At 43.2% G+C, this 14,525-nt stretch overlaps 1 protein-coding gene across 1 annotated transcript in view; it reads right to left on the bottom strand.

Annotated features, from left to right (window-relative positions):
- The window catches only part of MAP3K2 (mitogen-activated protein kinase kinase kinase 2), a 92,728-nt gene extending 79,771 nt beyond the window's left edge, over positions 1-12,957 (bottom strand). Inside the window, exon 1 of the mRNA XM_027554943.1 lies at positions 12,001-12,957. The gene's annotated coding sequence lies outside the window, so the exon portion shown is untranslated. The remainder of the gene's footprint in view (positions 1-12,000) is intronic.
- Between the last annotated feature and the right edge of the window lie 1,568 nt (positions 12,958-14,525).

Genomic DNA, 14,525 nt, shown 5'->3' with positions numbered 1-14,525 from the left:
GGACTGGATGCCATGATCTTAGTTTTCTGAATGTTGAGCTTTAAGTCAACTTTTTCACTCTCCTCTTTCACTTTCATCAAGAGGCTCTTTAGTTCTTCTTCACTTTCTGCCATAAGGCTGGTGTCATCTGCATATCTGAGGTTACTGACATTTCTCCCGGCAATCTTGATTCCACCTTGTGCTTCTTCCAGCCCAGCACTTCTCAAGATGTACTCTGCATACAAGTTAAATAAGCAGGGTGACAATATACAGCCTTGATGTACTCCTTTTTCTATTTGGAACCAGTCTGTTGTTCCATGTCCAGTTCTAACGGCTGCTTCCTGATCTGCATACAGATTTCTCAAGAGGCAGGTCAGGCGGTCTGGTTATTCCCATCTCTTTAAGAATTTTCCACAGTTTGTTGTGATCCACACAGTCAAAGACTTTGGCATAGTCAATAAAGCAGAAATAGATGTTTTTTCGGAACTCTTGCTTTTTCAACGATCCAGCAGATATTGGCAATTTGACCTCTGGTTCCTCTGCTTTTTCTAAAAACAGCTTGAACATCTGGAAGTTCACAGTTCATGTATTGCTGAAGCCTGGCTTGGAGAATTTTGAGCATTACTTTACTAGCATGTGAGATGAGTGCAACTGTGCGGTAGTTTGAGCATTCTTTGGCATTGCCTTTCTTTGGGATTGGAATGAAAACTGACCTTTTCCAGTCCTGTGGCCACTGCTGAGTTTTCCAAATTTGCTGGCGTATTGAGTGCAGCACTTTCACAGCATCATCTTTGAGGATTTGAAATAGCTCAACTGGAATTCCATCACCTTCACTAGCTTTGTTCCTAGTGATGCTTCCTAAGGCCCACTTGACTTCACACTCCAGGATGTCTGGCTCTAGTGAGTAATCACACCATCATGATTATCTGGGTCGTGAAGATCTTTTTTGTATAGTTCTTCTGTTTGTTACCTCTTCATAATATCTTCTGCTTCTGTTAGGTCCATACTATTTCTGTCCTTTATCGAGCCCATCTTTGCATGAAATGTTCCCTTGGTATCTCTAATTTTGTTGAAGAGATCTCTAGTCTTTCCCATTCTGTTGTTTTCCTCTATTTCTTTGCACTGATCACTGAGAAAGGCTTTCTTATCTCTCCTTGCTATTCTTTGGATATATCTTTCCATATCTATATATCTATTCTTTGGGTATATCTTTCCTTTTCTCCTTTGCTTTTCATTTCTCTTCTTTTCAAAGCTATTTGTAAGGCCTCCTCAGGCAGCCATTTTGCCTTTTTGCATTTCTTTTTCTTGGGGATGGTCTTGATCCCTGTCTCCTGTACAATGTCACGAACCTCCATCCACAGTTCATCAGGCACTCTGTCTATCAGATCTAGTCCCTTAAATCTATTTCTCACTTTCACTGTACAATCGTAAGGGATTTGATTTAGGTTATACCTGAATGGTCTAGTGGTTTTCCCTACTTTCTTCAACTTAAGTCTGAACTTGGCAATGAGGAGTTCATGATCTGAGCCACACGGTCAGCTCCCAGTCTTGTTTTTGCTGACTATATAGAGCTTCTCCACCTTTGGCTGCAAAGAATATAATCAATCGGTGTTGATTTTGGTGTTGACCATCTGGTGATGTCCATGTGCAGAGTCTTCTCTTGTGTTCTTTGAAGAGGGTGTTTGCTCCATGGAATTCTCCAGGCAAGAATACTGGAGTGGGTTGCCATTTCCTTCTCCAGGGGATCTTTCCAACCCAGGGATCAAACCCAGCTCTCCTGTTTTATCTTCTTTTAGTTTTGTTTTCTTTTGGTCTTTACTCTACTGGGGTCTTTGGGAACTGTGAGTATGTCTAACAGCATCTACCACACCTCATCATTTTAGCTTAGGCTAGATTTGAAAAGCCAAAATAGTAAAACATTTAAGGAGCCCTGAGACTCACGAATAAATTAGAGCTGCTGTTTCTTTTAAGCTTTGCTTTTTTCTTCTTTATTATTTATTTTTTAAAAATGTAATCTCTCCTTTTATCAACCTTCATCATTTCATACTGTAAGCAAGTGGAATCACTAAAGGTAAATGACCTTATGAATCTACTGAGTGTGAAGAGAAAACGCCATGGTATAGATTATGGATGAGGAGGGAGACACCTAAGTCTAGGGGTTTACAGTTGGTAAAAACTCAGGCTTTGTTGTACAGTAAGTATCATTATGTGCTACACAATTACTGGGTACTGGTTGTTTGCAGTGATACAAGCATAAGCAATCCTTCAAAATCAAAATCAAGAAACTACAAACAGGCTATCAAAAGCACAGAGTAGGAGCCAGTAGGTACCAACTCGTCTTATGAAGTGCTACATGCCATGATGATGCCTCCTCCTATTTCTGCTATCTGAAATGTGTCCTCCTTTCCTTCTTGTCTAAACAAGGACCCAGTTTCAGCCTTCTCTACTCCCTTCATCTGTCCATCTTTCTAAATGATAAAGAAGTGAAAAATAACCTCTGAGGACTGACAGTGTACTAGGAATTTTACACTACCACTTTTAATCTTAACTACACCCTGGAGAAGGAAATGGCAACCTACTCCAGTATTCCTGCCTGGAAACTCCCATGGACAGAGGAGCCTAGCGGGCTATAGTCCACAGGGTCACAAAGAGTCGGGACTTAAATGGACAATGGAGCATGAGCGTGCCAGGACGACAGCATTCGTCGTTTCTCCACTCATCATGGCAGGGTCATTTGTCTCATAGGATATTATCTGATTTAACACCTTCCCAACCTTGCTCTAGGCTGGCATGTGTCCTCCGCAGCTTGATTATTGCATTTTCAATTACAGGAACTATGTCTTCTACTTCATTCTTATCTCCATTCATCTTCTCTACTTCTCCCCTCTCTTTCAAAATACACCCTTCCTATTTCTCAATCCATCCTCTTTACTACCACAATTACTACTACTAATAAAAGCTATTATTTACGTTATTTTACACTGTGCTGACAGTCTGCTAAATACAAAACATTTTATTTAATGCTCACAATAATCCCTCCTGTAGGTATTATCTTCCCATCTTACAGAGGAAGAAAAAAGCTTGGAGATTTTAAAGCACTTGCTCTCTCACAGAAGATGTAACGTCACTGTGGACTGCCACAGCGATCACAGCCCTCACTGTGATTTCCCACCCACCCTCCACTCTCACCCTCTGTGACAGTTTGTACCATTTCAACTTTTAAGTTCAAACTACATTTCCAGAATCCTTTTCCCACCAGGTTCCTGGTTAGAAATGGTCAAAGACAGAAGTTACTCTCTGAAGATTATGGTTAGATGGATGTAGAGCTGACAGAGTATTTCACTGTGTCTCTGCTCTCCACTGTATTGCATGTAGCTCTTTCTTATTGTCAACCCTGCCAACCAAACTGCAACCTCAGGCCCACCATCAAAAGCCTGACTGAAGACCACAGAAGAGGTAGCTATGTAGAGACAACAGCGTTCTATACTTTCCACCAGCTCTACTGTGTGGGCCCACACTTCAGTAGCTGGGCATAACTAGCTTCTCAAATTGCCCTGCAAACTCTGACTTGCCCACTGCACCACTGCTTCAGGAAGGCTGATTAGTGATTTCTCTGATCTGCCAATTCCCTCTTACAGACTTTGGTTTCCAAGCTTCTCCCACAACTCCGTAAGGTCTTCTGTCTTTCATAAATTCCTTAATTCCATGATACTACAGCAGTTCGTTCTTCCTCTGTGACTGAACCCTAACTCATGCAACTACTCAAGCCCCCCTCCACCTACTGATCAAGATCTCTGCAACTTTCCCTTTAGAGACCTTCCTGCATAACCAAATTTAAGCCACTTAGTCTTTTATAATCTCCAATCAAGCCTTCTTTTATCAGTTCTGAGCTGCCAATCTTTGAAAACAGGATGAAGCGCCCTCATTCTATGAAGCCATATCATCCAAACTTGATCCTCCCATTTGCAAAAGAGCAAGATTTATATGAGAGAAAAAACTAGAGTGGGTATCAGATTAACGAAAGTGTTAGTCGCTCAGTCGTGTCCAACTCTTTGTGACCCCACAGACTGCAGGGATTGAACCCAGGTCTCCAGCACTGCAGGCAGTTTAACATCTGAGCATAAGGGAAGCTCTAGTTTAACAAATGCCAATACCAATTTATTACCTAAAAACAAAATAAGCTAACAACACTTAATGTACTTCTATGCTTTGGTTAGAGATGCGAAGATGAAAGAAATGAAGAATAAAGAAGCAGAAAGATTCTGAGAAAAAATTTGCTGGGACTTCCCTGTGGTCCAATGGTTAAGACTCCACATTCCCAATGCAAGGGGCACAGGTTCAGTTCCTTGTTAGGGAACTAAGATCCCACACAGCCTCGCAAAAATAAATATATATATTAAATTTTTTTTTGCCGATGTATGGTTTGCCCCAAATGATTTTTTTCCATTGGGAAGTAAGAATTTTTTTTTAATGTAATCATTTGGGGTTTATCCAGTACACCAATAAAATTATTTTAAAATTTCTAGTGGGCATAGACTGCAGGTAAAATTTTTCCAATACTTCTTTTTTTTTTCTTTTCCAAAAAGATCTTCCCTCACTTTTGGCTAAAGTATTTCAAAAAATGTATTTCACTAGTCTTGGGTGCCCATTCACGAGAATAATTTAGTTCTTTTCTAGAATTCAATGGTTATTATCCTGGATTTTCATCACTAAAATATCATCAGGTGATTCTGATTTTAATCGTATCAGTCCTGAAGTTATTCATCTACTCTTTCAACAAGTATTTACTGCGAACCTACTATAGATTATCACAGTTCAACACAAGCTACCTGGCTATAAAACATCTTTAAGTAAAAGATGTCATTCTGACAAATTAATCACATTTAAACAGAGCTATTTATCTTCCAAATGCTGCCCTGTAACAAATCTTCCCTGGACAGTTGTCATCTTAACAATCTCCCAAGCAAGAAAACTTGAATCTCTCTTGACTCTATTATTTTCTATGATGCTGTGGATCTCACAGAATCATAGATTAGATAGGTCCTTAAGAAATCAACTAGGTGGGGTAGGGGGCGATTCCCTGGTGGCTCAGTGTTTAAGAATCCACCTGGTGATGCAAGGGACGTCAATTCAATACCTGGCTGGGGAAGATCGTGTGCTGCAGAGCGACTAAGCCTGTGCACACAACTACTGAGCCTGAGTTGGAGCCCGGGAGCTGCAACTACCGAGCCCACGAACCTCGAGGCTGTGCTCCACAACAAGAGTAACCACTGCAAGCAGCAGCCCAGGCACTGCAAGAAAAAGTAGTCCCCATGCAGCAAAAAAGACCCACCATAGCCAAAAAATAAATAAATCTTTTTAAAAAAAGAAATCAACTAGAGCAACTTTTTCAAATTCAGAAATGTTGAACTAGGGACTTCCTTCGTGGTCCAGTGGTTAAGAATCCACCTTGCAATGCAGGGGGTGCAGAGCGGATTCCTAGTTTGGGGGCTAAGATCCCACATGGTGTGGAGCAACTAAGCCAAAGCACAACAAGTACTGAGCCCGTGGACCACAACTTAAGAGTCCGTGTGCTACAAAGAAAGATCTCACATGACACAGCGAAGACCTGCACATACCTGCTATGTGCTAAGATAATGTTTTTTAAAAAATTACTGAAGTCACTTTGTCACAGTCAACTTCTAATTAATGGCAGATTTAAGACTGAAATCAGGCTTTCCATCTTCTATCAGTGTTCAACAAACAGTATGAAATACAGTTTGCAGTCTGTGTATTCACTTCAGGAACATTCTAGGCAAGAAACTCTTCAGGTACATCCCTGAGTAAACCTTCTAACCTTAAGGCAGTATGCAACAGTCCATAACTATGGGACAAAACTTTGAGATGCTGATTAATACACATTACATGATCTCAGAACACAAAATTAATCTACTCTTTCTCAAATCATGGGGAAAGATTTATAATGAAGGTATATGGTGGTTTGGGGGTGAAGTCAACTGAATGCAGTCAGGTACTGCTAACAGACTGGATGGTTAATGATACACCATCTCTCACAGTAAATCTTTATCAACATCAAGGCTGAGCTAGCTACCTTCTACTTGTTTCATTTCCTTGTAATATCTAAACAAACAAGAAAGTTTGTAAATGTTCTTTGACATACTGTTTTTATATATTATGTCATATCATATAATAACTATTACTAATTTTACAAAGCAGTCAACAGGTCTAAAAATGCCTAAACTGATTTTAAAATGCATTAAAGCATCATATAAATCATGATATTAATCTCTCCGCAAAATTTAGTTGGAGAACATTGGTCTCATTCCTTTCATATTAAAACAAAAGAACAAAGTATTTTGAGTTAAAGCTCCATAAATATCATTAAAATGTAGCTAAGTCAGTCAAATTTAGGGTAATGACAAACTTATCAAACAATAATGATGATAATGAAACATCTTCAAGTCACAAATCTAAAATACAATATGAGTTGGGAGCATATAACTATTACTAAATAGCACAGAAAGAATTGAAATTTTATTTCGGCTTAGACTGCAGAACTGTTCTCTGAAAAGACTTTCAGAAATAATAAGTGTTATCTCACATTCTCCCACTGATTCCTATTAATAATTTTCAGAAACTTTTCTACTACCTTGCCTCTGTGGTAGAGCTTTCCACAAATGCTTGATTTTCTCTGAGGGTACAGAAACATTTTATTGAACTTCCCCACCCTGTTCCACTAATGTAGCTGCCATCTTTTAAGAATCTGAGAACACTGAAGGAGGCCTCTTGTCAATTACCTATCCATGTAATAAACGTTTGGCAACAGGTATTGTGCTAGGCGTTGGGGCACCACAATCAACACAGCACTGCCTCTGTGCTTGAAGAGCTAATTTCTCCGCGGAGGACACAGAGACAACCGCGGGTGCCGTGCAGTCAGAGGGTGGAAGAGGCGAGGGTGGCAGAGGCGAACACAGGGCGCTCAATGGGAAGCCTGCCTGAGGCAGTGGCGCTGAGCAGGCACAATCTGGGAATTATTGAAAGAATGCTGATAAAATTGTATCTTAAACTACTCTTTTAATTTGTCACTATTAATTTATTAAAGTCCATACTAAATGACTAACTGTATAAATGGGGGGAAATTACCCTAGAAAAAACTTCCAAAGTTTATAAACTACAGAATGCTTTTTAAATTTATAGCACTATGAATCTCAAGCATAACATTCTTGAGCACTTACAAGAAAGGTGGTGGGCTAGTTATGGGAAGAACACCAAAGAAGAATCTATTCCTATCCTCCTGACATGTTTACGAATATGTTTACTAACAATCACTATGACATGAGAATACAGAGTGAAGTTAAAAAGTTTATAATCCTTGAACTTCATAGAACAGTTGAATTAGGCCTAGGGTTTAGACCTTCTGATTCTCAATCCAGTTCTCCTTTGCATGACACCAGAAAACAGTTTTCTCAAAATATTCTTTAGTAAAGTAGCTCTCCTTTATATATTTCAGCTATTCCTGAGCAACAAATATTGGCTAAGACTTAAAAGAAACATATTATTTGAGGGAATTCCCTGATAGCCCAGTGATAGGGACTCCTCGACTTTACTGCCAAGGACTGAGGTTCAGTGATGACTAATATCTCACGAGCCACACAAGCCTCACAGTACAGCCAAAACACACACACACACACACACACACACACACACACACACTCCTTGAGAGAGTACAGGAAAAGACAGGAACTGAATTGTCCTCTGTTCTCTCAAGTCAGGTCTCTTTTTATTCATAACTGGCGATAACCTTGAATTCATTATTAAAAATACTTAAAAATCCCCCAAATCAAAACCTGATTAATACAGCTGCAAAATCAGAACCTGATTAATACAGCTACACAGAATATTTTTACAATTCCTGCGGTTCTGTTGCTGTCTACAGACCAACAAAAGATTGTTAGCATTGAAATTCAGAAGTCAGCTTGCCAACAGATGCAGCAATCAATATTACTATCTACTGAAAACTTAAAGATTACTGGAGAACACATGCCAGTTGCAGTGGGGAAAATATACCTCACCTAAAGAGGAGAGCTGAAGCTGAAACTCCAGTACTTTGGCCAGCTGATGCAAAGAACTGACTCGCTAAAAAAGACCCTGATGCTGGGAAAGACCGAAGGCAGGAGAAGGGGATGACAGAGGATGAGATGGTTGGATGGCATCATCAACTCGATGGATAGGAGTTTGAGTAAACTCCAGGAGTTCGTGATGGACAGAGAAGCTTGGCATGCTGCAGTCCACGGGGTCAAAAAGAGTCGGACACGACTGAACTGACTGAAAGAGGAGAGTGAAAGAGCGGGTTTAAAACTCAACATTCAAAAAACTAAGATCATGGTATCTGGTCCCATCACTTCATAGCAAACAGATGGGAAAAAAGTGGAAACGGAGGCAGATTTTATTTTCTTGGGCTCCAAAATCACTGCAGAGGGTGACTGCAGCCACAAAATTAAGAGATGCTTGCTCCTTGGAAGGAAAGCTATGACAAACCTAGACAACATATTAAAAAGCAGAGACATCACTTTGCTGACAAAGGTCCATCTAGTCAAGGCTGTGGTCTTTCCCGTAATCATGTAGGGATGTGAGAGTTGAACCATAAAGAAGGCTCAGCGCCTAAGAACTGATGCTTTCAAACTGTGGTTCTGCAGAGGACTCTTGAGAGTCCCTTGGACAGCAAGGAGATCAAACCAGTAAATCCTAAAGGAAATCAGCCCTGAATATTCATTGAAAGGACTGATGCTGAAGCTGAAACTCCAATACTTTAGCCACCTAATGGGAAGAGCTGACTCACTGGAAAAGACCCTGATGCTGGGAAAGACTGAGGGCAGCAGGAGAAGGGGGTAACAGAGGATGAGATGGTTGGATGGCATCACTGACTCAACGGACGTGAGTTTGAGCAAACTTAGGGAGATAGTGAAAGACAGGGAAGCCTGGAGTGTTGCAGTCCATGGAGTCGCAAAAACATGACTTAGCAACTGAACAACAACAACCCCCATAACCAAGTGATCAAACTCAGGATCACAAATAGGACTTAACAATATATGACCCCAATGGGGAGCAATATAAAGTACACAGAAACATTCAGTAGTTATTCTTGCCCAAAATATTTAACCTGAAACTAATGATTCTTTAAATCTAGCTTACAGTTAGCTAACGCAGGAGGCAAAGAGGAACATGCTAAATGACACCATGGGGGTGGGGGGGGGGAATCAGACAAATCCAGAATGTGACTGGTTTTATAAGATAACTGGCTTGATCTCTTTTATTAAAAAAAAATCCATTTTATAAAATAGAGAGATGATGGGACTTCCAAGGCATCCAGTGGTTAAAACTGTGCTTCCACAGCAGGGGCCATAGGTTCAATCCCTGGTTGGGAAACTAAGATCCCACATACTGTGTGGCATGGCCAAAAGATAAAAAAATAAATAAAATGGAGAGGTGATATTGTTTTAGACTGGAAGAGATCAAAGAGACTTCCAAATGTAGTGAATAAACCTTGATAGGATCCTGGTTTGGTGGGAGTAAGTATAAAAAGCCAAAAAAGATCTTTCCAGCACAAATGGGGAGATTTAAACATGGATGGATACTAGATTACATTAAGAAATTAACAATAAGAAACTATTAATCAGAAACTTAACAATAATATTTTGGCTGTGTAAGAAAATGTCCTTATCTTTGAAAATGCAATTTGGCATATTTAGGGGTAAAGTGTCATAGTGTCCACAGTTTAGTTTTCAAATAGTATAGCTAAAAATTCTTCCCACGTGGCTCAGTAGTAAAGAAGCTGCCTGCCAATGCGAGAGACACACAGGAGATAGTGATTCAATCCCTGGGTTGGGAAGATCCCCTGAAGGAGGAAATGGCAATCAATTTCAATATTCTTGCCTGGAAAATCCCATGGACAGAGCCCAGCGGACTACAGTCCATGGGGTGACAAAGACTGGGACCTGACTGAGTGACTGAGCACACAGGTACGCATGGCCAAAAATAATGTACACATTATGGCAAGATGCCAATAAGTCAATCTATAGGATTACTATATGGGTGTTTGATATTACCAAATTCCTGTGTACTTAAAACTGTTTCATAATAAAAAGCTGGGGCTGGGTTGAGGGGCAGGTGGGAGGGAGCTTAGCTCCAATTCTACAAGGAAAAATAAAATCAATCTGATACTAAAGCTGTGGGACTTGTCTAGAACCAAACACAATTCCATTTTAATACAGCATCTATTAAATATAGTTTACCCCTGTGGTAGCAATAAGGTAAACAAGGGAAGAAAGTTCCAATTAAAACACTTAAAAGACTGAGCCTACAATTAATCATAAAATTATTTGCAATAAATCTTTAATAGTTATTTCTTTCAAGAGAGATTCATGGAGAGCATGACTAGATAACCATTCTATAATGATACTACATTCAACAAGACTCAACATATGTTTATATTTTAAACAAACAACAAATTAATCTGTGAACCATCCACTTCTTAACTCTATAATTCAACTTTTTCTCTACAGACATTACAAAGACATTCAACTACAAATTTTCTTAAACCTGATAATACATTTAAAAAATTATAAAATACTACAATTTGGGGCATCAATAGATTTCTTAAACATTTACAACTAAACATGAAACTTAAGTTACTCAAGAGAATTTTATCAACACTTTCTTCTGCAAAGAGAAATGTAAAGGCTCTAACTTTAATCATAATCCAAGAAACAGAGTATAGGTCAATGCTAAAAGGAGAATTTCAGTTAGTTTTATAAATACTCATTAGTTTTCTACATAAATACGAAAGAAAACAATCACATCATTAAAAGATAACTTTGTACAACTCTACACATTAAATTCTGGCACTCCACTCAGAGCTATTGCACAAGTTAATGCACAAATTACTAAGCATGTTGTCATTGCCACATAATCCAGAGACAAATTTTGCAATAAGGAAATCTCAAGCAAATAACCCAACTGTGAGTTCCCTGTATGCATCAAGAATAAATTGCACAAATTGTAACTTTTCAAGAAATACGGAGTTTAACTAAATCCATTTCTTCTTTTTGATAAGAGGGGAAATATTTTCTGTTCGGTCAGTTCCACCGCAAAAAAAGAAAAAGGTAAAGGTGCCTGGAGTCACCTTTTAAAAGTAATTTTTGGGGGGAAAGAATCAAGAAAATCATTTGGCTAGGCTGCAGGCAAAACACACTGAACAACCTACAATACGGGCATGTAAGCGCGATCTACTTTTGTAAATATTTAGATTTTACTCCCAAGAAAAAACTTTTCATGTTTTCTCATTTTCCTCACATATTTATTTTCGCAAGATCTGAACTAGAGAAATACACTTCTACAGAAAGGGCATCATATTCGAACCAAGGCTTTCCCAGATTACCAAGCTGCGTGACCTTGGGCAAGTTCCTCAATCTGAGCCTCGATGTTTTCAACCGTAAAATGAAGACAGTATCACCTCACTGGGCTTCGAAGGTGAGGTGAGCGATGCACGGTAAGTACCGGGGGCGTAACAAGTGCTCGCTAAACGGTCCATAAAGAGAAAAGGGCATCAACCCTAACACTAGTGCACGACGATACAGCGGGGCAAAGACAAGCACTTTCTCGCTTCCTGCATGTAACATTTCTGCGTCTCCCAAGGACCAGGCGCAATCTTCCTTCCAAAACCCGGCGGAGTACGCGTCTTGACAGCTCCACCGCCCAGCGGTCTACTTCGCTCGGACCTGGACTTCGGGACTGGATGCAAGGGACCCAAGGTCCGCCCACCCCAAGCGAGGCAACCACCTAGCGAAATCTCCGCCCCAGGGGCTGCGCCCAGGCCGGTAACGGCCCCCTCCTCACGTCCGGCCCCCTCCCCGCTCCCCCACCCCTACCGCCACACATTTGTGCGGGCGCGCGCGCGCGCGCTCACACACACACAGACACACACACACACACACACACACAGACACACACACACGCACTTACCCGCCGCTCCGCGGGGACGTAGGGAGCCGCAGACCCACCCCTCCGCACCCGCGCGGCCTGTCACCGCGCCCCCCGGTCGAGGGAGGCTGCGGGCCCCCGGGGACCGGAGGGGCGCACGAGGAGTCGGGCGCGGGCCGGGGGCCAGGCCCGGCCTTCCTTCACATGGAGCCTGCGCCGGGCGCAGCGTGGACCGTGGCGGCCGGCCGGGGCCTCTCGGCGCCCCTCGTTCCTTCTCGCCGCCGCGGCCCCGAGGCCCGCGGGAAGCTGGGCAGAAAAGGAGGAAGCCGCGGGCCGGGTGCCGCCGAGGCTGGAGAAGGGGCGGGAGCGACGACTCCGCGGCTGGGAGCGCCGGGCCTCCCGGTAGTCGTCGTCGTCGCCGCTGCCGCTGCCGCTGCGGGCCGCAGGACCCCCGAACACCGCACCCAGCGACCGCACCACCCTCGTCGGGAGCCGCTGCTGAGGGCAGCCCGGCCGCCACTACACACGGACCCGTGACGTCGGGCGTAGCGCGGTGCACGTCACGGCCGGCTCTCTCGTGCGCACGCAGCCCTCCGCCTGTCGGGAGCGGAACCCGCCGGGGGCGCGCGCTCACCCAGAGCGCCGCGCGGAGGCCGAGGGGGAGCGAGTCCGCGCCTGCGCAGTGGCTGGCTGCGCCCACGCACGCCCGGTTGCACACGCCGGCTCAGTAGTGCGGAGATTCCTGGCCTGCCAGGGCTGTTGCGCCACTTTGCCGATGGCTCGTGGCAGCCGGCTCCGGGCCTGTGTTCTCACGCACACACATGCACCTCAGTTCCCTTACGGGAGTCCTTGGCGCCGAGACGCCAAAACAAACCTCGAAAATGGTCTCCCGCGTGGGCTTCTGGCAGAGCGAGAGCAGCAGAGCAAGAAGAGGCTGCGACCCACTTCGAGTCCATAGCAAGTCGTTTGCAGGCGAAAAGATTTCGTTTTGGGATCTGGTTTCAGCATTTTTTCCTAAAAAACTTAAGAAATTTTTGTCGACCTGTCACCTGACCGTAAACCACTACCCTGGAGATCGGCCTTCTAAGTTTTACAGTTCACGGTTTACTTGTTGTATGTATGCGAGGTCGGCCCAGCAATTACTTTTTAATTGTTAACAAATGTGGAAATCTCGGCGCAGGAAGATGAGTTGACACTCCACCCCCAGGACTTGTGACAGAGTCTAAAACCCAGTCGCTTTCACTGAGTCTTTTCTTCACTCCCCGTCGCCCCGCAGTACTAAATACAAATTCCTCGCTTTAGCGTTGGAGGCCTCTGTCATGTGACTGACCTGCATTCTGCATTGTCTTTAGCCCAAACTACTATGACTGGTGGCTCAGAGGTTAAAGCGTCTGCCTGGAATTCAGGAGACCCGGGTTCGATCCCTGGGTCGGGAAGATCCCCTGGAGAGGGAAATGGCAACCCACTCCAGTATTCTTGCCATGGAGAATCCCAGGGAAGGAGGAGCCTGGTAGGCTACAGTCCACGGGGTCGCAAAGAGTCGGACACGACTGAGTGACTTCACTTTCACTTTCACTATGATCCAGAGAGTATCTGTCCTGCCCCATCTCTTGTTTCCTCAAATACCCCTTACAACTTCCTGCGCCATTTCTTCCCTCTTGAGTATCTGCGTGCTTTCTTGGTAGGTTATGGATCCCACCTGTTTCCTGCCTTTTCCAGACATCATATCCACTCAAACAGTTGAAATAGGAGAGATGGGCATGGTGCCCACCCAGAGGTAAGCAGCTACCCAACTTGCTGCCCTGAAGAGCAGGGGAGATCGCACCTGTGGGGCAGGGACTGAGGGAAAGGGTGTTATGTAATAAAATATCTAGGTCCCCTTCGTGAAATTTTTATTGCAGGCACACTAGCGGTGTTGTCAAAGGAGCAAGAACAGAGATGTTCATTGGCAAGTTTTTGTAATGGTGAAGCCTGGAAATCTAAATGACTCCGACTGAGGGGATAAATAATGGTTCATTTGCTCTGCAGAGAATTAGGCGGCCACCACAAAGAAAGGCTAATGCTGGAGGACCTCAAAAATACAAAGCCTAATAGAAAAGCAGTTTGCTGCCACTAATTTAAAAAGTAGAGTACTTTTAAGCAGAAAACGGGTCTTTAAGATGGCTTTTGGTTCTAACATCTAAGCCTGGTATACCACAGAAAAATAAAGGATCTCAATATACTTGGGCAGGATTTAAATCTTAAACTTTTATATTATTTTCCATGGTTCCTAGCAAGGCAATGGCACCCAACTCCAGTACTCTTGCCTGGAAAATCCCATGGACGGAGGAGCCTGGTAGGCTGCAGTCCGTGGGGTCGCTAAGAGTCGGATAAGAGTCGGATACGACTGAGCGACTTCACTTTCACTTTTCACTTTCATGCATTGGAGAAGGAAATGGCAACCGACTCCAGTGTTCTTGCCTGGAGAATCTCAGGGACGGGGGAGCCTGATAGGCTGCCGTCCATGGGGTCGCACAGAGTCGGACACGACTGAAGCCACTTAGCAGCAGCAGCAGCAGCAGCCTGAC

Source organism: Bos indicus x Bos taurus, chromosome 2 (assembly GCF_003369695.1).
Source record: "Bos indicus x Bos taurus breed Angus x Brahman F1 hybrid chromosome 2, Bos_hybrid_MaternalHap_v2.0, whole genome shotgun sequence".
Classification (NCBI taxonomy): Eukaryota; Metazoa; Chordata; class Mammalia; order Artiodactyla; family Bovidae; genus Bos; species Bos indicus x Bos taurus.
The sequence above is the reverse complement of the archived record's forward strand: the minus strand, read 5'-3'. Positions and strand labels throughout refer to the sequence as shown.